Source organism: Sarcophilus harrisii, chromosome 1 (assembly GCF_902635505.1).
Source record: "Sarcophilus harrisii chromosome 1, mSarHar1.11, whole genome shotgun sequence".
In the NCBI taxonomy this organism is placed as follows: Eukaryota; Metazoa; Chordata; class Mammalia; order Dasyuromorphia; family Dasyuridae; genus Sarcophilus; species Sarcophilus harrisii.
This window is the reverse complement of record NC_045426.1, coordinates 21,374,840-21,401,680: the sequence shown is the minus strand read 5'-3', so window position 1 is coordinate 21,401,680 and position 26,841 is coordinate 21,374,840. Positions and strand designations below refer to the sequence as shown.

Genomic DNA, 26,841 nt, shown 5'->3' with positions numbered 1-26,841 from the left:
CATTTAGGGTTAGTATCTCCTGTTTAGATTGTGGGGTGCAGTTAGAGGGACACTTTGGGGATCTTGTTCACTTCAGATATGTACCTGGGGCAGATCTGACAAAAGGACAAAATGTTGGGCCCAGGAACAAATGAGAACCGGTTGGATTGTTTTCAACAAGGTACAAAGTGATATTAATGATCCCTAATTTCTCCCAGAGACAAAGGCTCCTTTTTTCACCCCAATATTCTATTGACAGGGTTCTTTGACTACAAGTCATAGAAGACCACATTTTCTAGAAATAAAATTAAGTCTTACCCAGAGGTTAATTAGGAACTCCCTGGTGAATGGGAGCAGGGAAACTTATATAATAGGAACTTGTGGGTCATGAAGTCAGCAAGATGGCAGACCAGATACTTTCTCCTGTCCCCACTGATTTTCAAAAATAAACAAACAGACAAAAACAACAACAACAACAAAAAGGCACAATTATGGCTGAATTCACTTGAAAACAGAGAACCCCAATAAAGTAAAATTTTTATTAATTACTAATGGAGAATGCTACTCCTTAATGTTATTAACCTAAAACCACCATTATCATCATATCTTACTATGTGTTAGATGCTGTGTTAAGAGATAAGGATTTAAAAAAAAAAAAAAAGGAAAAACAGTGTCTCCTGTTATAGATACTCATTAATTTTTTGCTAGATTTTGTTGAGCTAGTTATTTTTAAACATTTTTTTAGTCATGTTTCCCATCCGCAGTATGGTAAAGCAGCTAATAGACTCCTCAGAATCAGTTTCTTAAATGCATAAAATAAAATGCACAGGATTACAATGGAAACCAATTATATTGAAGTATAGGAATCAAAATATATTTTTTTAAATTTCATAGCTTTTTATTTACAGGTTATATGCATGGGTAATTTTACAGCATTGACAATTGCCAAATCTTTTGTTCCAATTTTTCCCTTCCTTCCCCCCACCCCCTCTTCTAGATGGCAGGATGACCAGTAGATGTTAAATATATTAAAGTATAAATTAGATACACAATAAGTATACATGACCAAACCACTATTTTGCTGTACAAAAAGAATTGGACTCTGAAATATTGTGCAATTAGCCTATGAAGGAAATCCAAAATGCAGGTGGGCATAAATATAGGGATTGGGAATTCAATGTAATGGTTTTTAGAAGAATTCTTTCGCTGGGCGTAGCTGGTTCAGTTCATTACTGCTCCATTGGAACTGATTTGGTTGATCTTGTTGCTGAGGATGGCCAGGTCCGTCAGAACTGGTCATCATACAGTATTGTTGTTGAAGTATATAATGATCTCCTGGTCCTGCTCATTTCACTCAGCATCAGTTCATGTAAGTCTCTCCAGGCCTTTCTGAAATCATCCTGTTGGTCATTTCTTACAGAACAGTAATATTCCATAATTTTCATATACCACAATTTATTCAGTCATTCTCCAATTGATGGACATCCACCCAGTTTCCACTTTCTGGCCACTACAAAGAGTGGCACAAAGAGTGCCACAAACATTCGTGCACATACAGAAGGGATCAAAATATTAAAAAAAAAAAAAATACAAGTTCATGGATATCAGGTAAAAAATGCCTCAGAATCAGCTTCTTAAATGCACAAAATAAACTTCACAGGATTACAATGGAAACCAATTATATTAAAGTCCAGTGATCAAAACATTAAAAAAAAAAAAACATACAAGTTCATGGATATCAGATAAAAAATGCCTCAGAATCAGCTTCTTAAATGCATAAAATAAAATGCACAGGATTGCAATGGAAACTAATTATATTAAAGTGCAGTGATCAAAACATTAAAAAAATATACAAGTTCATGGACCTCAGCTGAAAAATGCCTCAGAAATCAGCTTCTTAAATGCATAAAAAAAAATGCACAGGATTATAATGGAAACCAATTATACTAAGGTGCAGTGATCAAAATATTAAAAAAAAGAAAAGAAAAAAAGAAAAAGAAAGAAAGAAAGATTAAAGCAAAACACAATTTCATGGACCTCAGGTGAAAAATGCCTCCTCGTTTCTAGTATATGCCCCAGAAGGGTGATCATCTGGGCCATGTGAAATATTATGAGCCTTTGTCAGGGTTTAGAGCCCTCAAAAACACCATCTATGGGTGTCATTTGGAAGCTGGCCAAGACCTAAATGAAATTAAATTCTCTGAATAGATCGATCACCCCATCCCAGACTTCTTTCTGAACAGAGCACAGTCATGTACATTTTCTTTTTTAGATTCCCTTATAAATCAGTTCCTCCACTTTAACTCAGGTCACTGTATATTCTGACAGATTTGCAGATTTTACTAGCCTTGGATCCCAAACCAAAAGTTCTGCAGAGCTCCCCAAGACCCCGCCAGCCTTTGTGAAATGGGCATTTTGAGGAGGCTGTAAAGGATTCCAGCTCTAGCTTTTATCAGCTCTAAAGGCCTTGGCAGGACCCATTCCTTTCTCCCTGCTCCAAGACAGACACAAGGAACAGCCTATTTAAAAATCATTAGTTGGCTCCTCAAGCCTACCTTGAACTTTCAGGTTTTAGGAGATTGACATACTGGCTTATTGTGCTCAGGAAATTTTCTTAAGCCAGGACGTGAGAGCAAATTGGTGAATTTATATCAAACTGAGTTTTTGTGTCAAGTAGCTTAATTAGGCAATTTGGGGTCCCCCCAGTCCCAATCTAATAGAAAAGGCTTCATCCATAAAAAGAACTGATTAATAAAAGTATGTGTAGAATAATTTTACATATACATACATACATATTTGTATGTGTGTGTATTTAACGGTAGCCATCTCTAGAGTGGGAATGAGGGAAGGAAAAACAATTTTTAAACTTTGTTGTACATTTAAAAGGAATAACAAATTATATCTAACAGATTTGCGATTTCATGTATAATCATCTTTTTTTATACTGTTATGAAAATGTTTGTTTTATTCCATAAGTAAAAAAAAATAAGAGAAAGAAAGAGTAACTGTGCTTTTAGTATAGACCAGATGGCCTCGTGTGCTTAAAGTTCTACTATCTGAGCTGATAGAGATGAAAGAGGGAAAAATGGAAATTTGTTCTGTTAAATTCAGAGAAAAGAAGCTTCCTTCTCTTTGATACTCGCATCTTTCTTACAATTAGAATGATCTGGAGGAACCTGTTTTGCTATTCTGAAACATGTATGCTTTGGACTATGAAGTAACTGGGAACATTTCAACCCTCAGAGGAAAGAACAGTAGATATTTATGTTGTGAACCCTTTCCCAGGCTGGTGGCAGATGCGAGCTCACCATAATAAATCAGTGGGCATCACACATGTGTGCATATTTTATTAAATACCCCCAAGCCCGAGACACGCCAGACACCACATCCAATTAAACTGAGAGCTACACTGTCGGACTGCCAGGAGTCCAAAATCCTGCCAGACCCCCTGAGATTATGTCCAATTAATCCTGAATATATCTTGTTTGCACATAGTTGTTCTTGTGTTGTCTCACTCATTCCATGGTGAGCTTCTTGAGGGCTGGGTCTCTTTTGTCTTTCTCTGTATCCCCAGGTTTAATAAATGCTTGTTGACTCGACTTGACTCGAGATAAAACAAAAAATGTCATTTCACCGATAAAAGGTCCCAGGCATGTGATACAACTGATCCAGACTGTGAACAAGTTCTATTTTAATGATTGAGTTGTATTGTCTGTAATACACTCAAATTCACACACATCCTGCTAACAGTCACAATGACTAGATTTAGAAATATTGGAGGCCATAAAATCGCCCTCTTCATTTTTCAAATAAGGTGATATTGACAGGGATCATGATGATGATGATGATGATGATGATGAAGATGATGATGATGATGATGATGATGATGATGGTAAAGACTGCCAGATATCTGCACAGGAGACCCAATCTGTGATTTTATCAATGTAGAGGAAATTCGTTCCTAATAGAAAAAAAATCCTCCACTAATGCAGATCAGCCGCTACTTTGTCACAGAATTTTCAAGATTTTCCTGGGAGTACCAGGAGGTTATGTGACATTTATACAGCTTTTATTTAAAATCTATTATTTAGTTTGAGTCTCACACCAATTCTGTGAGTTAAATTACTGGCTCCATTTGACTTACGATGACACTAGGAATCAGGGAGGTCACACATCTCAAAAATGTCAGAGCTGGGATTGAGTTCTAGGCAAGCACTCTCATTACTATGTGACTCTTTGTCTGGGATTTGGAAATAATTATTCATTAGAAATTTTTATTTTCGTGATATTTGTGGTAACCTAATTTGATTCATGATTCATCAATCAGAAAATAAACTTTAAATGTATATTGTAATGTTTCATTGTTTATTGAAAACATGAAAAAATAAGGCACAAAATTTAGATATCCACTTGTATATTGATAATCAAAAGGAAAGAATTTCCATATCCCAAACACATCAATGGATGCGCTTTGTTAATATTTTAAAGCAATTCCAATAATGAGATGATTCAGGCCAGTTCCAATGACCTTGTGATGAAGAGAGTCTTCTGCACCCAGAGAAAAGACTGTGGAAACTTAAGTGTAAATCACAACATTCTCACTCTTTTTGTTGTTGTTCACTTGCATTTTGTTTTCTTTCTCATTTTCTTTCCTTTTGGATCTGATTTTTCTTATGCAGCAAAATGATTGTTTAAATATGTTTATATATATTGGATTTAACATATATTTTAACATGTATAACATGTATAGAATTACTTGTCATCTAGGCCATGGGGTAGGGAGAAAGAAGGGAAAAATTGGAACAAAAGACTATGTATGCAAGGGCCAATGTTGAAACTATCCATGCATATTTTTGAAAATAAAAAGCATATATATATATGCAAATTATCCAGGATTACAAAAACATGAGTTAATACTAATTAATTAGCAGATATATAGATATCTCCCATCTATCTATAAATCTCAATTATTATCTTTGAAAAGGTCACACAGATGCTTTACATTTTAAATCCACAAAGGGAGACGTACACCTTCTTCATACCTCTGCTCTTTTCAAAACACCAGTCATTCTGTGATTTAAACCTTTATGAAAGATATTTCAACATGTCCTTCATAAAGACTGAACTGCCATCGAAGCATCAGCCAACATTAAAAAATTCTTTCAAGTTGAATCAGCCAACCTAGAACTTTGACTGTACCATTATGTTAATTGCTGCCTTGAAGTGGTTATTTATTGTCATATTGCTTATAGACAATAACTTAGATCCACATTATCAAGAAAAGTATCCTAAAAACAGTAAGGCTTTTCCTTTTAAACTAAGGAATAACTTTTCTAATTTGATAAAAAGTTCTTTTCACTTAGAGAGGTCTGAATGAAAATATGAATGTTACATTCCATTTTAAATTTATCACAAAATTTATGTACATGCTAAAATTATTAACTCATTTCCCAACAAAGTAGAAGTTGGCAATGAAATTAAGGTAAAAACTTCAAATTATTTTGCTCTTAATATTTTAGCAATCTTTAAAAGTATCATACACAAAACACACACATACACAAATATAGTATGTATTAAATGTTTAAAGTGGCTCTCAAAAAAGACACTTCCAAATCTGCTTTAATAACATTTTCTTCATCACTTTCTTAAGTCTAGACAATAAACAAAACAAAAAATCAAGCCCTGATTTGTAGTTTCCAAGGTATAAATATTTTCACTGAGAATTTAACAATTGTATCTGCAATCTGGTTCAATCTGCCTCTAGTACTCACTTATATCTCAAATATATATTTTATATTATATATAATTATATTATATAATATATATTATTATATTATATATATATATAATAAAAATAAAAAGATAAATGACATATATCTAAAAAACTCCTTTTACTGCCAGACAGAGAGGACAGGGGGAATGGATGTTCACTCTTTCAGTCACAAATGACTATTTGTAAGTCTCTGGACCATAGCATACCAAGTTCTTCTATCTTATGCTATTTTACAAGTCTGTCCAAGCTTATATTCATTGCTTCCATGACATTATCTACCTTATTTTCTGCTAGCTCCTTCTTATTTTGCCTTCAATCTCTCCCAACATTTATAAATATGTAGATGTATCTATATACACAAACATATATGTATATAAATACTTGTGTATATATATATATATAAATACATAATGAATATTTTTTTCTTTTATTTCTCTTTAGTTTTCCTGTCCTAATGCCCTCCCAAAGCTCTGAGATGTATGAAATGGCCTTGAGATTTCTCTCCCCTTTTTTCTTCCTAATCCAAACCTCTAAGTGTATATTTCAGTTCTATTCAGAAAACATTTCTGAATCTAATCAAGCATTTTATTATGTGCCAGACACATAGGTCTTCTTGAAACCTATTAAAAATAATTCTCTATAATTAGTCTGGCCTGTTGTATTACAAGATATAATAAAACATGAGTTTTGTTTGATAGGTAAATCTTTTGTAACCTTCCTTCCACAATGTGCCTTTTCCCTATCCCTCTTCCTTCTTATCCCCTATCACTCCCACTTAATATATTTCCAAAGCAGAACTCATTTCTGCAAAAAAACATAACAAAAAAACCTTAACCTTGTTGCTCTGAGACACAGACCACTTAAATTTGAGAATCCTTCTATATTTCTTGCTAAAAATTCATTAGCTCAGTTTTTAATGTTCTAACAGGTTTTTTTTTTTTAAATAAAAGTTCCTATATTAACTTTGTTTTATAATCCAATAAAGAATTGCTTTTCCAAGTTTTTCATTGATTCAGTGCATTATCATCTCTGAAGGGCTTTTCATATATTATCTGTTTCTCACATGTCTTTTAAGGCAGGATTTCTTAATTAGGGAATCCATGAATTAAGATGGAAAAAATAATAAAAATTACATCTTTATTTTCACTCATAAATGTTGGAAAAACTGGGACACTAATTTACTGTTGGTGGAAATGTGAACTGACCCAACCATTTTGAAGAGCAATCTGGAATTATGCCTAAAGAGTTATTAAATTGAAGTTTTAACTTTTTTTCAATTAATCATTTAAAATTATTCTGAAAAGAAAGTCATTAACTTCATCAAATTGCCAAAGGGATCGGTTTCTGTCTGTCTCACACACACACATACACACACACACAAAACATACATGACTAAGAACCCCTACTGAAAAGGAAAAATATTTTTTCATCCCCATATTTTAAATTCAGTTACTGATAAAATTGTCTGAACCACTGAGAAACAATGTACTAGAATTCTAGATTTCATGACAAGTGTTTGGAACAATACCATTTCATTAGCAGATGTAATCCATAAAAATACAACATCTCATTGTTTTTATATGGCAATGCTATTATTTTTTAAAACATTGTCTATCACACAAGTATCATAGGGTACTCCCAAATGGAAAACTCTCTTTGAAGCAAATAAAAAACACTAACTTTGCTAACTAAAGTTAGGTCTGTTTGAAAGAATCTAATAAGGAATGATGGTAGGAGAAATCAGAGCATTTTTTTTCATGAGGATAAAAGCTAATAATAATAATAATAAAAGACTATGCACATATCCCCAAAAGCAAAACACCAGGGTGCCTGAGAAAAACAACCAGGAATTACTGATCTCCTGAGAAGAACTGAAGATCAGTGGAAATCAGTTTTAACTATGTTTTCCCCAGAGAATAAATGGACAAAGCAAAAACAAAAAGGCTCCCCACCGAAAAAAAACCCACAATAACTTGAAGGAACACTCGATTGTAAATCAGCTACTTCAATTCAGTCTTCAGGGACTAAAAACACTGACCTTAAAACAGTGTGAGGAATTTGAATCAGGAGTATTTTTTAAGTTTTTAATACCTGCACCTATCATTTTCATGTAGGTTTTTTCTTGACTAATAATTACGATATGCAAGTAAATTCAATTAGTGTTTATTAAGCTTCCACTAGGAATAAGGCACCTTTTGATAAGTACTCACACATCCATCTCCTGTGCAAATCCCTCCTTCAGTCCTTCCAATTACCAGATTCTTCCTCACCAGTATGACCATGTTATTCTCCTGTTCAGCTTAAGATAACTCCCATTACCTCCAAACTATACTTAAATATCCTGTTTGGTGCTTGAAGCCCTTTGCTCCCCGGCCCTTCTGCTTCAGATACTTTACCCTTTACACCTCATCCCGGACCTCTGGCCTTTTCAGGGCTCCCCAGACATTTGTGCTGCAAACCTAGAATTATCTTCTCCTCCTCAAGGGGCTTCCCTAACTCTCCCCATCCCTTCTGAGATCCCTTCCACCTATGAGGCTTGTGCATGTTCTTAATTAGAACGTGAGCTTCTTGACCAGAAACCTCGTTTTTGCTTTTCTTAGCATCTTCAAGCAGTCTGCACATGGTATGCAAGCACTGTCTAAAAGGTTGCTGGCTGACAGACAGACTTTAGGTATGAGCATCCTTGTGAACTGGTGGCTAAGAAAAGTCATGATTATTAAGGAAAATGGACAACTAAGTCCAAGGTCTTTTAAGAGACATCATTATGTACACTGAGGGGCCCAAGTATTTCAAGAGTAGTTGAGGTGGATCTGTAGGCCAGGCGGGTTTGACCTGGACCAGGTAAATTAATTAAATGGCTTTAAGTCTCAAAGAAGAGGTTAGGTGAGTAAAAGCAACAGAAGACTTTACTAGTCTCCAAATGAGGAGCAAAGAGTAAAAAAAAAAAAAAAAAAAAAGTGAACCTATTAATTATTATGTTCAATACTGTGAATTTTCAACAATTGTTAATTCATATGATTTCTCTGTATATACACTGAACTATTAGTTTCAGGGAGCCCTAATGATTCAACTAAAAATATCAGGAAAACTTGGCAAAATTAATCAAAGCTCATTAAGCAACTAAAAGGGCAGTTGTTTTGAATGGTTTCAAGAAATATAACAGTTTACAGCAACTGAATAAGACTTTTCTAAAGGCTTTTATCTCCTATTTCAGGGATATTTAAGATCATTGAATGACATCCATATTCCTTGTTAAATTTCAAAATGATTTATTAATACTTTATTAAAGTACAAAGATTACCTCTTGGTTTGTGGTTGAGTGGTCATTTTTTCCATAAAAGCAGTAAATCAGAATACTGAACATAAAACATAAAATTGTCCTTCACAGATATCAGCATTACTCCTGCATCATACAAATATAGCTGTATTCTGGAACTTATAGATATCTAGTTTAAGGTGTAATCCTAACTAGAAAAATAGAGCCCAGCCACAAGTTTTTCTTAAAATGAATTAAAAGCAAACTACTATATTTGTAAAGAGATAATATAATGTAGAAAAAAATTACTTCTAAATTAACCACATCCCCATTATTAATAACAAATACTTCCTATAGTATTTACTGACTGCTTGTGACTAGCTTAGGTATACAAAATACACAAGTATATGAAGGCTAAAAAAACAAAAAACAAACAAATACACAAGTATATGAAGGCTAAAAAAACAAAAACAAACAAACAAATGCCAGTTCTAATTAGAATAAGATACTAAAGCACTGTACTTCTGCATGTACCACTGGTACCTGATAACTGGCTACAAGATAAATAATGGGCAAAAATGAATATGTCACAAACCCAAGGGTTCTTAGGAATAGTCTAGTCCAATCCTCTTATTCAATTTAAAGAAAAAATAAAGACTTGCAAAACAACTCCTGCAATATCAATTTCCCCAGAAAACCAGAGATATACAACAATGGCATTTATCAGAGTTAGACCATTCCTTAAAATACAAAACCCACCATAAAACAGACATACACGCACACACAAAAAAAACCTACAGTTCTTTCCTAATCTAGACAGAGTTGTCTAAGAGTAACAGTCACATTTCACTTAAGAGTTCCATTGACTTCAAGCATCAAAGCAAAAAACTAAAGAAAAACAGAGTCCTCAACTGGACGCAGAGTAAACTTTGAGAACATGGAGCTTCGCCCCTGTGCAGGAACGGATGGCCAGGAACGCAGGATCGCTGTGCATGGACACGGATAATCAGGGACACAGGAACCGCTGTGCAGGAACACGGATTATCAGGAACACGGATGACCAGGAACTGCTGTGCAGGAACACGGATGGCCAGGAGCACGGATGACCGGGAACGCAGGATCGCTGTGCAGGAACACGGATTGTCAGAAACCGCTGGTGCAGGAACGGATGGCCAGGAACGCAGGATCGCTGTGCACGGACACGGATGACCAGGAACACGGGAACCGCTGTGCAGGAACACGGATTATCAGGAACACGGATGACCAGGAACTGCTGTGCAGGAACACGGATGGCCAGGAGCACGGATGACCGGGAACGCAGGATCGCTGTGCAGGAACACGGATGACCGGGAACGCAGGATCGCTGTGCAGGAACACGGATTATCAGAAACTGCTGGTGCAGGAACAGATGGCCAGGAACGCAGGATCGCTGTGCACGGACACGGATGACCAGGAACACGGGAACCGCCGTGCAGGAACACGGATTATCAGGAACACGGATGACCAGGATCACAGGATCGCTGTGCAGGAACACGGATTATCAGAAACCGCTGGTGCAGGAACAGATGGCCAGGAACGCAGGATCGCTGTGCACGGACACGGATGACCAGGAACACGGGAACCGCTGTGCAGGAACACGGATTATCAGGAACACGGATGACCAGGATCACAGGATCGCTGTGCAGGAACACGGATTATCAGGAACGCAGGATCAAAGACACAGGTTACAAAGCACGCAGGGCCGAGGCCGTTGCCTCGCGGCGGGCGCAGCTCCCGGCGGTGTTACAAGGGGCGGCGGGACCAGCCAGCAGCCCCGGGCCGGCCGGCGCCGCCTGGGTTACTTATGCGGCGCGCTGGCTGGGCTCGGGAGCCGCGTCCTTGTACTGGCCCGCGTCGAAGAAGGCGGCGGGGTCGCGGGCCAGGTACTGCAGGAAGTCGTGCAGGTACCCGAAGAGCAGGGCCAGGCTCTTGTCGTCGAAGGCCGTGTAGGCCAGCATGGCGCCGATGCGCACGAAGAGGCGCAGCAGGTGCGGGGCGCCGTACAGCCGGGAGACGGGCACGTCGGGGTGGGCCGCCAGCAGCTCTCCATACTGCGGCCGCTCGCCCTCGTACAGCAGCTGCGTGCCCAGGGTCACGTTGAAGTAGGCGCGGATGCCCCCGGCCACCTCGTCGGCCGCGTATTCCACGTTGTCGCCCCGGCCCTGCGCCTTCTTGAAGGCCACGTACTCGTCCAGGATGGCGTCCACGCTCTTGGCGGCCGGCAGCCCCACGAGTCTCTTCTGCTTGGTCACCAGCTCCCAGTCACGCACCAGCAGGGGCTTCAGCTCGGCCGGCATCTGCACCTGCAGGTCGGCGCGCGCGGCCGCCGCGGCCGCCTCGCCCTTGGCGGCCGGCTCTCCGCGGGCACGCCTGCGCGGCAGGGGCTGCGGGGGCTCCCGGGTGCTGGGGCCAGGGCCACCATCGCCGCCACCACCGCCGCCCGTCTTCTGCTTGCTCTTGCGGGTCTTGCGCCCCGGGCCCGGGGCTGGGGCCTCGGCCGCGGCACCCGCAGACGCGGAGGTGCTGGCCTCGGCGGAGGCGGCCCCGGCCTCGGCAGCTCCAGCGGCCGCGGAGGTGGAGGGTGTGATGCGAATGTTCTGGAACAGCGTCTCCACGTGCTTCTGCTGCAGCGAGGCAGCAGCGCCACCTCCCCGACGGCCCGGGCCCCCGCCCCGGGCCCGTCCCTCGGCCTGGTGCTCCTGGTTGGCCTTCTGCAGCTCGCGCTGCTTCTGCAGGTTGGCCTCCGAGTACTTGAGCACGCGGTTGTCGGGCACCCACTCGTCCCAGTTCTTGTTCCAGCCGCTGTAGTGGATCAGGTAGCGCACCTGCTTGTCCTCCGTGGCCACCTTCAGGCATTTGGCCTCGTACAGCAGCGGCCCGTGGAAGCACAGCACGCGCTCGCCTTCCTGGAACTCGGGCTTCGGGGCTTGCTTCGGAGCCATGGCGGGGCCTCCGCAGCGGCACACTCGCAGCTGGGTGTAGGGCTGGGGCGGCAGGCGGCCGGGGCCTTGAGACTGGACTGGGACCTGGGGCGGAGCGCGACGAGAGCTGCTGCTGCTGCTTCCGACGCTGCCTCAGGCTCGAATGGCTGCGCAGGCTCAGAGTAGGCGGTGCTTAACGGCGGCCCTGCCTCTGCGCCAGCGCACTGCGGGCGGCCTGTGTGGCTACCGCTGGAGCGCAGGCGCAGTACAGGATGCCCCTGGAGGTTCTGTAAATATGCCGCAGGCGCAAGAAAGTTCCCGCCAACTCTCCCTGGTTCCTGCGGGCACAACCCCGGGCTCTACTAACGGATGGAATCCCTAAAACGCCTGCGCGGCTCAGACTCCCGCCACTTGCTGGCTCCTGCTCCACGGGTGCAAAAGCAGCTCGGGCTCCCGCCTTTTGCATGCCCCTGCTCCCCGGGTGCAAAAGCAGCTCGGGCTCCCGCCTTTTGCATGCCCCTGCTCCCCGGGTGCAAAAGCAGCTCGGGCTCCCGCCTTTTGCATGCCCCTGCTCCCCGGGTGCAAGGGCAGCTCGGGCTCCCGCCTTTTGCATGCCCCTTCTCCACGGGTGCAAAAGCAGCTCGGGCTCCCGCCTTTTGCATGCCCCTTCTCCCCGGGTGCAAAAGCAGCTCGGGCTCCCGCCTTTTGCATGCCCCTGCTCCCCGGGTGCAAAAGCAGCTCGGGCTCCGGCCTTTTGCATGCCCCTGCTCCGCGGGTGCAAAAGCAGCTCAGGCTCTCCGCCACTTGTTTGGTTGCCCTAGGTGCAAAGTCAGCTCAGGCTCCCGCTAAAAGTTGCTTTTTGCAAAGCTTGCAAGAGCTGTACATATTCCTGGTGTTTCTAAAGGAAGGCGTGCCAGCTCAGCGGGAGCCATCCCATTAACTCAGGCCCCACCCTCATTCCACAAATAAGTCCCTTGTCCGTTGGCACCCCACTAATAAGTAAAGACAGCGTCGTGGGGCACCTCGCTGTCCCTCTGGTCCAATTCCATTGTCCACAGAGGGTAACTGAGACTTAAATAATCTAAGGGAATTACGGGCAGACTTTGAACCTGGGGCTTGTGATTCCAGAGAAAGGGATTCTGATACTACCTAGGGCTTAAAAGTCCATCAAAGTTTGCAAAACACTAAACATGCATCAACATCTCATCCTCCAGGAAATCCCGGAACGTAGATCTTATTGTCCCCCATTTTACAGATGGAGTAAAGTGAGGCCCCAAACAAAGCAGCTCTTCCCGGGTGCTAATGCAACTAGATTGCTTCGCTCCAAATTGGGCATTCTGACCCACTGCGGCTCCCTTCTCAAATGATACATCTGAGATTTTTTTCCCAGCTATTTTTGTTTCTGTTTTTCCCCACCTGAAATCCACTGTTCTTTCTCCTCCACCAAATACTGTATTAGTTTTTTGGGGGTCAACTGTGCCCTCGGGCAATTATCTTAAAATGGGGAAGGCATGAACGTCCCTTCAGACTCTCACCCACCGAGTCTGTTTCCTTCACTGTAAAATGCGCATTTTATTGCCTCCTAGCCAAGTGGCCATGCAGTCTGCATTTTGCAAATCTTCGTGCCCCATAAATAAATGTGAGGGACCCTTTCCAATGGATTCTATATCATTCTCATTCTAGGGAAAGCCTCATCTAACTTCTTCCCTTCCTTTCCTTTAGAATTTCTCTGACTCTCCCCCAGAAGTGATTCCTCCCTCCACTGAACTCCCAGAGGCTTCTATTCTGATGAACTTTCCTTGCCAAATGCAGTTAAACCTTAAATAGCCCTCAGTATGGTCAGGCACCTAAGGGCAGTCAGAGGGTGCAGTGAATGGAGCACTCTATTTAAAGTCAGGAAGACTTATCTTCCTGAGGTCATCAAAAATGACCTCATACTCTGGGCAAGGCTTTTCACCCGGTTTGCTTCAGTCCCCCATCTGTCAAATGAGCTGGAGAAGGAAATGCAAAGCACTCCTGCAGCTTAGCCAAGAAAATCCCAAATGGGGTCACAAAGAGTCAATACAACAAGAAATAAAAATCTCCCCCATCTAATAGGAGCATTGCGAGTAACAAACCTTCAGAAAAATCCCAGAACTCTTTGCTGGATTGGGTCTCACCAGACTTGCAATCCATCCTTTAAATAGCCCAGTTAGTCTGTGCAGGAAGACCTCCCCCTGAGGGAATACACAACTTTATTTTTTTTCTTTTAGGCGACACATTCTGTTTATGCAGATCTCTTATTGTTAGGGAGATTTTCCTTACAAAGACTTTTAATGACCTCTTTGTGATCCTATTCTTCTTATGCCCTCTGGGGACCAAGCGAACTCTGCTTCCCAAAGAAAGAACTTCCGATACTTGACTGCCCCTCACCCTGGTCTCCAGGCCAAATCTCTCCTCCCAGGTTCTTTCCAACAGACTTCCTAAGAGTGAAGCTCCAGGTCCTGATGACTTTCCTCGGGACTCTCTCCTGTTAATCCCTGTTCTTTCTGGAAAAGTGAAAGTGAAAGCAAAACTCCCAATAGGCTCTGAGCCAGACTGATTATGGGTATTAGCCAGGTGCCATGACCAACTTTATTGAAAGCTCCGCCTTAATTCTTAATGAATGAAGGAATGAACTCTTTTGAATGTTTTTATCAAAATGATGATTCCAGTTCATTTCAGATAGTCTATCAGAGTTCCCTTGTCTTTTATCAGAACTGTTCTCTAACCAAAAAACAATTAATTAACATCACTAGCTCCTACTATGTGCTAGACATTGGGATTCCAAAAAAAAAAGAATGAAACAGTCCTTACCCTCAAAGTGTTTACATCCTAATTGTGGAGACAATAAGCACCATGGGAAATAAATATAAATATAATAAGAACAAAGGAATAAAGTAGATAATCTAAGATTATTTGGGATAGAGAGCAAGACCAGAAGACCTGGATTCAAATTCTGCCTCAGATGCTTATTAAATATGTTGCTTTGGAAATTCATTTACTCCTTCTGTGCCTTAGTTTCCTCATCTGTAAAAGAGGGAGGAATAGTCACATCTACTTGAGAAGATTATTGGAACAAATGAGATAACATTTGTAAAGCAGTGATTTGCAAATGTTAAAGTGCTGCATAAATGCTATGATTATCAAGAATTATTCCAATAACATTCCATTAGATAGACATGAGGAAGGAATTCCTGTCAGGCTTGGGAGACAATTTAAATATAAATGATATTATTAATTATATATTATTAAATTAAATAATAATGAGATTAAATTAATATTATTAAATGAATATAAATACTTTAATTCCAATAAAATTTCATTAGATGGAGTCAAAGGAGTTCATGCTAAGCATGGGAGATAGTTTAAATATGTGATATTATTAATTAAATATTATTAATTTTAATTTAATAAATAAGATTTAAATATTAATTATAAAGTTGTACTATTATTAGAATGTGGCCCATTTTCTTATCTGTAAAATAGGGATTATAGTAGCATTAACCTAGGGAGGTTCTAGTGTGAGGATCCAGTGAGATAACAGATATTGAGCCCTTTGTAAACTTTACAACCCTACTTACTATCTGGCTCTTCATTCTCATGATAAAGCGCTGGTAAAGTAAACAAGGAAGTTTCCATTTTATCCTAAGAGCAACCAGAAGTCACCAGTGTTTCTTAAGGAGGACAGGAGGGGATTGCATAGATTTGGGCTTTAATAAAATCATTTCAGAAGCAATGAGGAAAATACTATTAGGGAAAAGATTTAAGGTAAGCAGTGAGACCAATTAGGGATATGTGATGATGAGCTAGGTGGCTGCCTCTTCAATGGATGGACTGGAGTCAGGAAGATGAGTCTTCTTGAGTTCAAATGTGATACTTAGATACTTAGTAGCTATGTGACTGAACAAGTCAATCAGTCCTGTTTGCCTCAGTTTCCTCATCTGTAAAATGAGCTGGAGAAGGAAATGGCAAATTGCTTTAGTATCTCTGCCAAGAAAACCCCAAATGGGGTCATGAAGACTTGAACATGACTGAAAACAAGTGAACAACAACAAATAATAAGCTCAGTGAGACATGCTAAGGAAGTAGCCATGTGAGTAGAGACAGCATCCCATGTGAGAGATGTGGCGGAGATAGCAACATTGATTTTGGGAGGTGAGAGTGATGAGAAGGTTGCGGAGAACGAAAGAGCAAATTTGACAGAAAAAAATAAAGTGGGGAATATGACTGAATTTGCAGGAAAAGATTAGTTGTGTTTGACATGTATTGGGTTTGAGACTGTGCTGATGTGTTCTCAGTACATCCAAGTTTAAAATGTCCACGGAGGATCAGTTATGACAAGCTAAAGTTCAGGACAGACTAGGGCTGGAAATATGGTAATATTAAAATCCGTGGGAGCTGATGTGGGATGTGTGTTTTGTGTAAGAAAAAGGGAAGGAAGGAAGGAAGACTATTAGACTTGGCAATCAAGAAATCAGTAGTGATTCTGCAGAGAATAATTGCAGTTGATGAAATTGGAAGCCCTATTACAATGGGATGAGGAGGAAAGTATAGATAGCTCAAGAATTTTGAGGAAAAAAGGGAGTCATATAGGACAATAACTTGAGCTAATGCTAGGATCTAGGAAAAGTTTTTTTTTTGTTTAAGAATATAGGAAATTTGCACCTGTTTGAAGTCATGAAAACAGTTAAAAGGGAAAGGTTGATGATTAGAAAGAGAAAAGGGGGCTACAATCTGCTGTTGAAGATGGCTAACAATGGTATGAGAGGTACAGGTGGAGGAATTGGCTTTAGCAAGAAGAAAGGCTGCCATGTTGTTAGATACTGAATACAGCTGAAGAGATCACAAAGGAGAATTAGAGAGGGAAAGAGTGGACAAGGGGGTGGGGAGAGAGCCTTGCAGAATACCCCCAATTAGAGGGTCCTTTCCCATTTGTCATTTATTTTAAAAAGTTGATTTCTTAAACACAAAACTAAGCTTTACATCTATCCCATTTCACATGTCATCTTACTGAGTCCAGCCCAGTGTTCTTTCCTGTCAGGAGCTTTCTGTCCTGACCCCATCATCCATTTAACAACTATATCATTTGCAAATTTAATTTGTCCACATCACTGATAACTCATCAAACTACAATGTGTCAAGCTAAGGGCCTGGGGCATCCTCACAGAAGGCTTCCTTCCAAGGTGACATGGTGACATTCACCATGTCACAAGTTGACATTCACAACAACTTTGTGAGGAGTACCATCCACCAGTTCTATAATTGGATTATTAGCTCTTCCACATCTTTGTCTTTGCACAAAAATAGCAGCAAATACTTTATCAGGATTTTTGCTAAAATCTAGGCAAGCTGTAACCACAGCCTTTATCTAATCTCTAAACTGAGCCGCTCTTCAAAGAGAACTAAGACCTGGGTGGAGAAGCCTGTTCTTGAAACTGTCCATGTTGGTTCTTTGCACTTTCGGCTTCCTTCTCTGACTGATCATTAACTCTATTCTTTCTGAGCCCTTCTAGAGGTCAGAGACCCTGTCCTTCTCTTCCTCCTCCTCCTCAGCCCTTAGGAAAATGCCTCATAAGAGATGGGTTTCAATAAATGTTTTCCTGAATTGAGCCAACTTCAGGTGAATGTTTATTACTGCCAAGTGCCAGTTGCTGAGTTCAAGGTTGAATGATAGGTTGCATCTCATTTCTTCATGTATAAAGTACTGTCCAGTTTCTTTCTTCCCTCCTCAGAAGGCATTAGGCAGGTTTTTATTGCTGTAGCTTCATTACATCAGAGATGCAAATTCATAAAACTCAGGTTAAAAATGATTTATGTTAAAGCAATTTGGCCTAAATTATTGTAAGTTTTTCCATCTTTAGTAAATGCTAAGTTCATTAGTATGTATTTCCATGCACAAGTATTTGAATGGGATCCAGAGAGCTTCCTCCCTCAATTTTCAGTTGTTTATACAATACTACATTATCACTGAACCATGGGCTCCTCTTACTTTCAAGACTCAGTTGGTTCTGAGAATGGTAGACCTCAGGCTTGGGCAAAGTAGTTTTAGTCTCCTACTGGGAGACCCCGAAGGCCTCTCTGGCCCTACCCCCTTCCCCATCCCTTGCCCTTGGACAAAAACCACTTTACACCTTTGTTTTGATGTCTGGGCTCTCGTGATTAAAAATTCATTACTTTCCTTTGAATCACTAGGTGTTCCTTTAAAAAGAAAAATACTGCTGTGAGGAGTAACATGATGCACTTCTCTGTCATTCATGCCTTCATCTGAATACATTTATCAGGCTCTTTTTTCTAAGACAGAATCAGGGAATTGAAGAAAAATGAAGTGAAATGAAAAGAAGAGGGAGATAAAAAATGGAAGAAAACTTTGTGGTTGAGTGGATGAATCTCTGCTTCTCGGGTCAGAGGATCTGGGCTTAGATATTTTACCTTGTCAAATCATGTAATTTCTGTGGGGCTCCATTTTTTCACTTATAAAATGAGAGGATTAGAGATTTCTTCCAGCTTTTTTTGATCTTACGAATCAGTGCTGCCGTGTAAGTCTCTGATGATGGGTTAAGAAACTGGAAGGACCTCAGAGACTACCTCACACTCGAAGTTTGAGAACTGGTAAGGGGTCTTTGAGGTCATCTGGTCCAATATTCCCCTTTTCAGATAAGAAAGCTAAGACCCAAGATTTAAAGTGACTTGCTCCAGATCAGATAGGTGCTCAGAGAATCTGGATTTGATTCCCACGTCTACATTCTCATAGCCAGTACTATATAAACTGATGGATTAGAATCTAGTCCAATCCATTTCTGTATGATAATATTCTCTGTAATTTATACCAGAAACATCTAGTTCATCTTTTTTAAGATTCACAATCATATGTTGCTGATGAGAATCTGCTTTCATTCAACTAATAATTATTGAGAGTTCTTGGCATCAGATATTATTTTAGATAGTGTGAGAGCTGGAGAGGAAATGTGTATTAGAAAAGGATTATATTCTAAGGCTTAATATGGAAGTCAAAGAGAAAGGCACAAAGTACCTTTAGCTTGAGAACATTGGACAACTTTTCTTATTAACTGTTGCCTGGGGTAAGCTCTAGTTTTAAGTCTGGAACACCATATGCCTTTATAAGGCTTTCATCATCTGTGGATATTTATCATGAGTCCACCTAATTGCCCTATCAGTCATCCCATCAGGTGAGCTGTAGATCAATATTGAATTTTATCTTTTTTTCTTTTGTACCCCATTTCCCAATTTGCTTCCTGCTGATTTTGTGACACATAGTGGTATAAATCTAGACCGATTAGTTTTGAGCTAATGTTTTGCCCAGATAATAGATGTTCATTAATGCCATTTTTCATAATTTTCTCCCATCCCTGACCTTTGAGCAACTGTTCCAGCTCTGTTTATGAAAATTGAAAAGTTCTCTGACACCAAATTTACCTGTTGTTATGAAACCTTTTGATCATTTTTCCAAAGATTAATTTCTGTTAGAAAGAAGAATCTGCACTTGATTGAGAGTTCAAATAATCCCAACACCTTTAGGGATGCATAGTTAGAAATAAATAGATGCAGGCTTTCTTGGGCAGATGAACACTTTTCCAATTTTGAAACCTCTCTGTCATCTATTATGAAAAATAGGTATCCTCTACACATTAACCAATGAATCAACCAAAGTGCATTTAGTAAGCACTTAGTATATGACCACCCCTGTACTCAGGGTCCATTTGTAATGAGTTTAAGATTATTCCTCCATTCTTCATCTGTTTCTTCTCTAATTCTGGATTGAATCAATGAGCTACAATTACAAAATCATAGACCTTGATAGGAAAAGTCAAAATGGATCTTTTTTTTTTTTTTTTTTTTGCTGAGGCAATTGGGGTTAAGTGACTTGCCCAGGGTCACACAGCAAGGAAGTATTAAGCGTCTGAATCCAGATTTGAACTCCGGTCCTCCTGAGCTCATTGATGGGGAGCTCATTCCCTCTCCCAACAATCCATTTCCCTTTTAGAGAGCCCAGATTGAGAGGTTCCCTTCCCATTCCGTGTATCAAACCTTCACTTGACTCTTTGTGATTTCTGTCCATCCTTCATTACAAGTCCAAATGCCTCCTTTACATGTAGGTCATCATGATAAGATGAAAATAGCTTTGGGTTGAAATCCTTCTCGTCTGTATTACCTCTATTATTCAACTCCTCTAGATTTCATCTGTAAAATCGGGGGCAGAGGGGAGATCCCTTCTTTTTCTAAGTCTCTGATATCCCGATCCCCCTTACTTCTTGTCAAGGTTAATTATTCCCCCTTACTTACCAAGTACAATTTAAGACTTTCGCAGAATGCCTAATAACTGATCCTTCTGATCCCCCATCAGCTAGTTAATCAGCCCTGCACAAGGGGAGCATCCAGGAGACCAGAAGCATCTGGTTCTGTATCTTTTATCCTGTAAAACAATAAGGCTCAGAATTTATTTAATAGGATGCAGCAATGGGGATGGATCACTTTTAGGAGGAATCATTTCTGGATCTTGGCTGGCCAAGGTAAACCCTCATATCTGGCTAGAGTAACTTGTAGGAAGTCTGCCCACTTTGTTCAAGGTATGATCATTCCATTTTCATGAATTGTAGCTGGGTTACTTAAAAAGCAAACCATTACCACCACCACCCCAAAAAAAACCCCTTAAGAACATTTCTTTTTATCCAAATGCAAATTCTGGGGCTCTTCCCTCATCTTGTGTCAGCAGTGACTCCCATCCTGAATGCACCAGAAGGCTAAAGCAGTACCTAGCAGTCAAGTTGTTTCCCATTTCAAGTACCATGGAGTTTGTCCAGGATTATCTTTCTGGAGCTCAGAAAGATAACCAGAATTTAAAAATCTAATAATTAAGCAGCCATCTTGTCCAGTCGTCTCCTGGAGAAACCAGGGAATAGTCAAGCATTTGTTTCTTTTCCTTCCCATTTCTTTGTCTTTTGCAGATGAAATCATTTCATTAGAATTATTTGGAGATGTTTAGTAAAGGGAACGTTGTACTAAACCCAGAATCATAAAAAAATCAATAGTCTCTGAATTTATAGCTTTTTTCAGGTTCAAAACAAGAGTTAATTTAACAAGTTTAACATTATCTCCCATCTCATGGTCAGGAAAAACCAACTTTCATCTCTTAATAGTGCCATTTCTTCTTGTAATGGATGACAGTGAGTGAGAGGAAAATCTGATAAAATAAATTCAGTGCACTTTTGTCCAATTGTCTGTGTTTATTATACACAGATTTGCATCCTAATTGATCATAGCCATTGAATTCAGTTGGCAAGTTACATTGCTTAGAGACCTGGAAACATGCTACAGCATGAGCCAGCCTGCCTTTCTGCATGACATCAAATAACCACCCTTTTAATAGAAGGCTTTTTTGTGCCTTCCTAATAAGGCTCAGAATTTATTTAATAGGATGAAGCAATGGGGACGGCTCACTTTTAGGAGGAATCAGTGTTTGGAAAGACCTCAAACTTCATGCTGCAAAAATCAATCTTTTCAACACAAATATTTTCCCCATGAGGTTCTCTGACTTACAATCATAAAACACCATGAACCTGGAAGATTCAGAAATAAAGCTGACCTAAAAAAGCAGGGGTGAATCACAACCTTGGCAGAAGCAGTCTGCATTCTATGTCTAATGATGACTTCTATCAAGAACTGATGTAAAAGTCACCATCGGTGACATGTGTGACCGCAGGAGGAGGGGGACTGTTCATGGAGCAAAACTGAGGGGTGAGAGACAGCCTGTGTGTCCCAGGGGTGTCCATGAATATTAAACAGGTGGCTTAAGGAAATAGCTCCACATGGTTCTCACATGGAAGAGTTGTACAGGTTCCAGACAGGGACCATCATCACTGAATCAAAGAGCGTATTTCTGCCATTCTGTAAATAAATAAATTTTATAAATAATCCCAAGGATACTTGGAGATGTCCAGGAGTGGAATGGGCTCTCTGCAGGGCAAACAACTTGTTAGAGACATTGGAACCCAGTTTAAGGATGAATTGGGTTTAATTACACTTCTGACTTCCCCTTCCAAGTCTAAGAATTTGATTTTTTTCTCATGTTTTTGTGTAGATGAAATATCCAAGTGGTTAATTCCTAGTGGAGACTAGAGCTTGGGAGATGGGTCAGAGAACCAGACTGAGAGTTGGCAATTTCCCATTAGGAGTCAAATGTTCTTTTCAGTAGTTAGAATTGCCTCCTTTATGAATATCCTTTCAATTGGGCATAAATGTACTATAAATGGTGATTATATAAGGGACTCCGATGTATTATAAAGTAGAGATATGTGGCACATAAAAATAAAGCTCCATTCTCATAAATTTGACCCATAACTAATATTCTAGCTTTAAAAAATATTAAGAATGAATTTCCTGTGCCTTCTTGGATTTAACAGGTCTTTTGGAAGATCATTTGGATGGCCTAAAACTGGTCTAGGGAAGCTTGTGTATTCTGATTCGTTCCCCTGGAGTGAACAGCAGGAATATTCAAAATGATTCCATTGATCATTTCCAGAAGAGTCATTGTCTCATCTAAATATTTGAAGAGATCATGAAGGACTTTTCCAACGTTTTGAAAAGCAGACATCTTTAGAATCAGGGACTGTGAAGAATAAATTTCTCTATTCTATTCCCTGTCTTTCAACATTAAATACTGCCTATAAGGGGACAGGAGGAGGAATAAATCATCAAATGGAGACTGAGGAGTCCTGGGAAAAGGGATGGAGGGGCAGAACCTGCCTCTGTCTTGGAGATATTGGAAAGTGGAGCCGGAGAAGGAAATGGAGAGGGAGATACTGTATCTTTGCCAAGAATACCCCGAATAGGGTCAGTAAGAGTCAGCTATGACTGGGAAAATGAATGAAAAAAAAAATATAATAATAATAAAATATAGATGTACATGTGTGTATACACACATATACACATGCCTTTAGATATATTTGAATTGCAGCAGAATGAAAGCTTCTTAAAGATAGGGGACTTTTTTGGCCAATTTATCCCTAGTGTCTTGTGCATTGTAAATGTGAATTACTTGTTGATACGATTTTGGAAGGGGGGAAAGAAGGACTAAGCAATGGGAATAAAGAAAAAAAAATCATTCTTAGTGTTTTAAGAGACTTTGAGGTACTGGAGGGACAGTCTGCCTTGGAGCCAGCAGGATTTGCTTTGAGCTCCTGCCCTTGACATGGACTGGCAGTGTGACCCTAGGCAGCTCTCCAAGTTGCAGAGGAGTTTCCTTATCCATCATTTCCCTGGGCCCATAAGATCCCAGACCCAGTCCTTTATCCTTTAGAGAGCTGATATTATTTTTAAAATTCAGAAATATTGAAATACAGGTTCTTCCAAAAGCCTTAGTGGAGTTATAAGCTCCTAAAGTTGATATTATGCAAAAGGTTTAATCATGTTAATTGATTTTTAGTATGTTTAAAGCCTTAGGGGAAGGAATAGGAGGTAGAAAAGTTGGTAAGAAAATATTCACTCTGTCCTCACTCCAGAACAGCTGAGTGGGAGTGAAGTTAGGGGCCCCCCACCAAAGTGAGATTAAAAAAAAAAAACAATCTGAATATTTCCTTAGAGTGGAGGGTAAGGAATACACATCTAGGGCAGTAAGCAAGGTTTTTGGCTAAGGGAGCCAGGTGATGAAAAATAGTCCCCCCTTCTTTACACTTTGAATTTCAATGCTCTTCTTGAATGCTATCTAATTAACACCTGTACTTCTCCACAATTTACTAAAGCATTCATCCATTTCTACAGGGAGGCTTTGGAAAGGGGAATAAGAGAAGTAACTAGCAGTTGAAGTGTTTTTCTCAAGCTCTAAAGTTTTTATAACTAATCCATAAATCATACCAAGCAAACAAAGAGTAGTTATTCCCATCCACGCTACCACGTTGCTTCTCCAAATCTAAATCCCAGTTATTCCTTGGGGAAGGAAAAGGAATAAAGAGAAATAAGCATTTATTAAGCACCTACTATGTACCAGGGTGTGTGCCAAGGGCTTTATGTATATTTTTTTCATTTAATCCTCACAATACCCCTCTGAGGTACCTACCATTATTGTCCTTATTTTAAAATTGAGGAAACTGAGGCAGACGGAGATTAAGTCATTTTAGGCCCAAGAGCTGACCTTTTCTATGAAGTCATATTACCTAAATTTTTTAGAAATTATTTAGATATAGATAAAAAAATATAGATTAGTCAAAAAACACAGCAAATAGTAGGTCTTTTATTATTATCATTGTTGTTGTTGTTGTTATTTGCAAAATAATTGGAGCTAAGTGACTTGCCTAGGGTCATACCTCTAATAAGTGTTAAATATCTGAGGCTGAATTTAAACTCAAGTCCTCTGACTCCAGAGCTGGTACTCGATCCACTCCACATGCAACTGTTCCCATATATTTAATATTTAATCATTAATTTAATATTTAATCAATATTTAGTGAGCAAGGATAGCAGACTAGATTGAAGCACATAATAGTTAATAAGCATAAAAGTAGAATTCTATACTTGGGTTAAAAATCAACTTCACAAATGACTCTGTGAGTGAAAAAGCAGGGATCACTGATCTAGCATTTATTAAACTGCTCCATTGTGTCAGAGCCCTGTGGATTTTTTTTAAGGGTGACAATCCTTATTCTCTAGTTGCTTATATTCCAGATGGGAGGAACAGTCCTTAGGAAGTCAAGAATTCCTGGCTCCGGGCCTGAGCCCTGTACCCTGAGCCACCTCACTGCCTCAAAGAAACTTGATAGAGCGGGTCTTGCTCTGTTCTTTGTATTTGTATTTTCAAAATATAACCCAGCGCCTGACATACAGGGGGACCTTTAGGAAGGGTCGTGTGACGATTCCCTGCTCCCCAGGCCCCCCTCCACTCCAGAAACTCATCCCTGCTGAGCTCAGGCAAAATGAGCATGTTTACACCTTCCCTAGGAAAACAGAATAAATATATGATCAACATTAACGCTATGGAAAAGTTAGGCAAAAGTAGAAACCTCCTGCCTCTCTATTCTTAACCCAAATCATAAGCAAAAGTTATTATAATTCCACCATCTGTTCCAGTTTTTAAAGCCATTTTGGTAAACTGAATGCTAATGCAAAATACATGTCTTAGCACTAATTAACCAAAAAATCTGTTTCATTCTTCTCAGATAATGAAAAAAATATGTCAAGGACATGATTTCTTTAGGAAAATCTAATTTATGGGCCTCACTTAAACCTTTAAACCCCCCTTCTGCTAAGCTTGTGAAAACAAATGTAAGAATAACAAGTCACATCAAATGCACCATTAAGGAAATCTCCAGGCCCTAAGCTTTAGACATTTACAATTAAAATATAGATTCCTATTTTTACTTAAAGATTACTTTTTCTTACAACTGATGCATGGTTTTATTATGAGGCTAGGAAGGAGGGGAGGCTAAAGAAGGGGGGGGGGATTAGAGCATCTGGAACATCTGCAGAGGCTAATGTTGATTTAATGACAAAGACTAATATCACATTACTCCTCCGGAAACCTAATTAATTGAAATGTATCCTATTTTAGTGTGTTTGTGCTGAATGCTGTTCATTACAGACTGTGACAAAGTCTATAGGGGTGTTTTCTGTGTCTGGTAAAGGGAGCTAATTGGGTAGAATTCTGAAGATACCTTTGGCCCAATGTTCTAACCCCCCAAACTCATGCCCTTGTTCTCGCCTCCTTCCGACCTACACTTCCTGCTGCCATCAAATGAGCATCATGGCCATCGTGGTATTTTCTAGTGTCCTTGTCAGTCTTTCAAGGCCTTCTGCAATTTAGAATCTACCTTTCCCCTACCTTATCTCTCCAAATCCAACTAAAAACATTTAGCCTCTGTCTACCTTAGTTTCCTCAACTAGCACCTATAATAGTATTATATATATAATACATATATAATATATTAGTATACTATATTATAATATCAATATATTGGATACATAATATCATTATGTATATTACATATTAATTAATAGTATAATACTATAATTTTATAATAATAGCACCTTTCTTCCGGGATTATTGTGAAGATCAAATAAGATAATATTTGCAAAGTATTCAGCAGGTACTACATAGTTGCTCCCTATTGTAACTATTGCTAGTATGACATTTGATCAGCCAAATGGATTTATTTAAATGAAACTTTATTAAATGACTCATGGTAGAAAGACGAAAGTAAAAATCTGTCTTGACCTTAAAGACCCTAGATTCCATAATTTTATTCCTTAGTATTTGTTAAGGGACTACTCTGCCCCATGCACTGTACTTGGGATGAAAAGCCAAAAATACTAAGTGACACAGAGGAATGGGGGTCAGGGTGTGCTGGAGGGACAGAAAAGACCCACCATTGAGGAAATGATAAAAAACCTGTTTTAGGAAGTAGCCCTGGGAATTCCCAAAGGTAGAAATGAGAAGAAGCATCCCAGATATCAAAGCAGCCTGTGTAGAAATGGGAAGGAAGGAGTCGGATGTCGTATGTTTGAACAAGCAGGATTGTTTGTAGACAGAGTAATAGGAACTCCAGGCTAATAAGTCTGCAAAGGGAGCTTGGAGTCATGTTCTGAAATGCTTCAAAGGGCAAAGGAGTGAGTATTTCTTTACCTTTAGAGTTAGTAGTGAACCCCCTAAAGCTTCCTGAGCAGAGAGTAACATGACCAGCGGGGCCCTTAGGAAGATCAATCTGGCAGCTTTGTGGGGTTGGGACTGACTCTTCTGGGAGGCCCTTCACCTTACTTGGGTTGAGGAGACAAGGAAAAAAGTCTTCATGCAAGAAGACCCGCTAGAAAATCATTGTAGTACTCCGGGGTGGAAGAAAGGTGATGAA

The 26,841-nt window shown here is 39.9% G+C and overlaps 1 protein-coding gene and 1 pseudogene across 1 annotated transcript in view; one reads left to right on the top strand and one right to left on the bottom strand.

Moving 5' to 3' along the window:
* The window catches only part of FHIT (fragile histidine triad diadenosine triphosphatase), a 992,759-nt gene that overhangs the window by 317,468 nt on the left and 648,450 nt on the right, over positions 1 to 26,841 (top strand). The gene's annotated exons all lie outside the window — the stretch shown is intronic.
* On the bottom strand, positions 10,728 to 12,156 carry LOC116419102 (annotated as a pseudogene).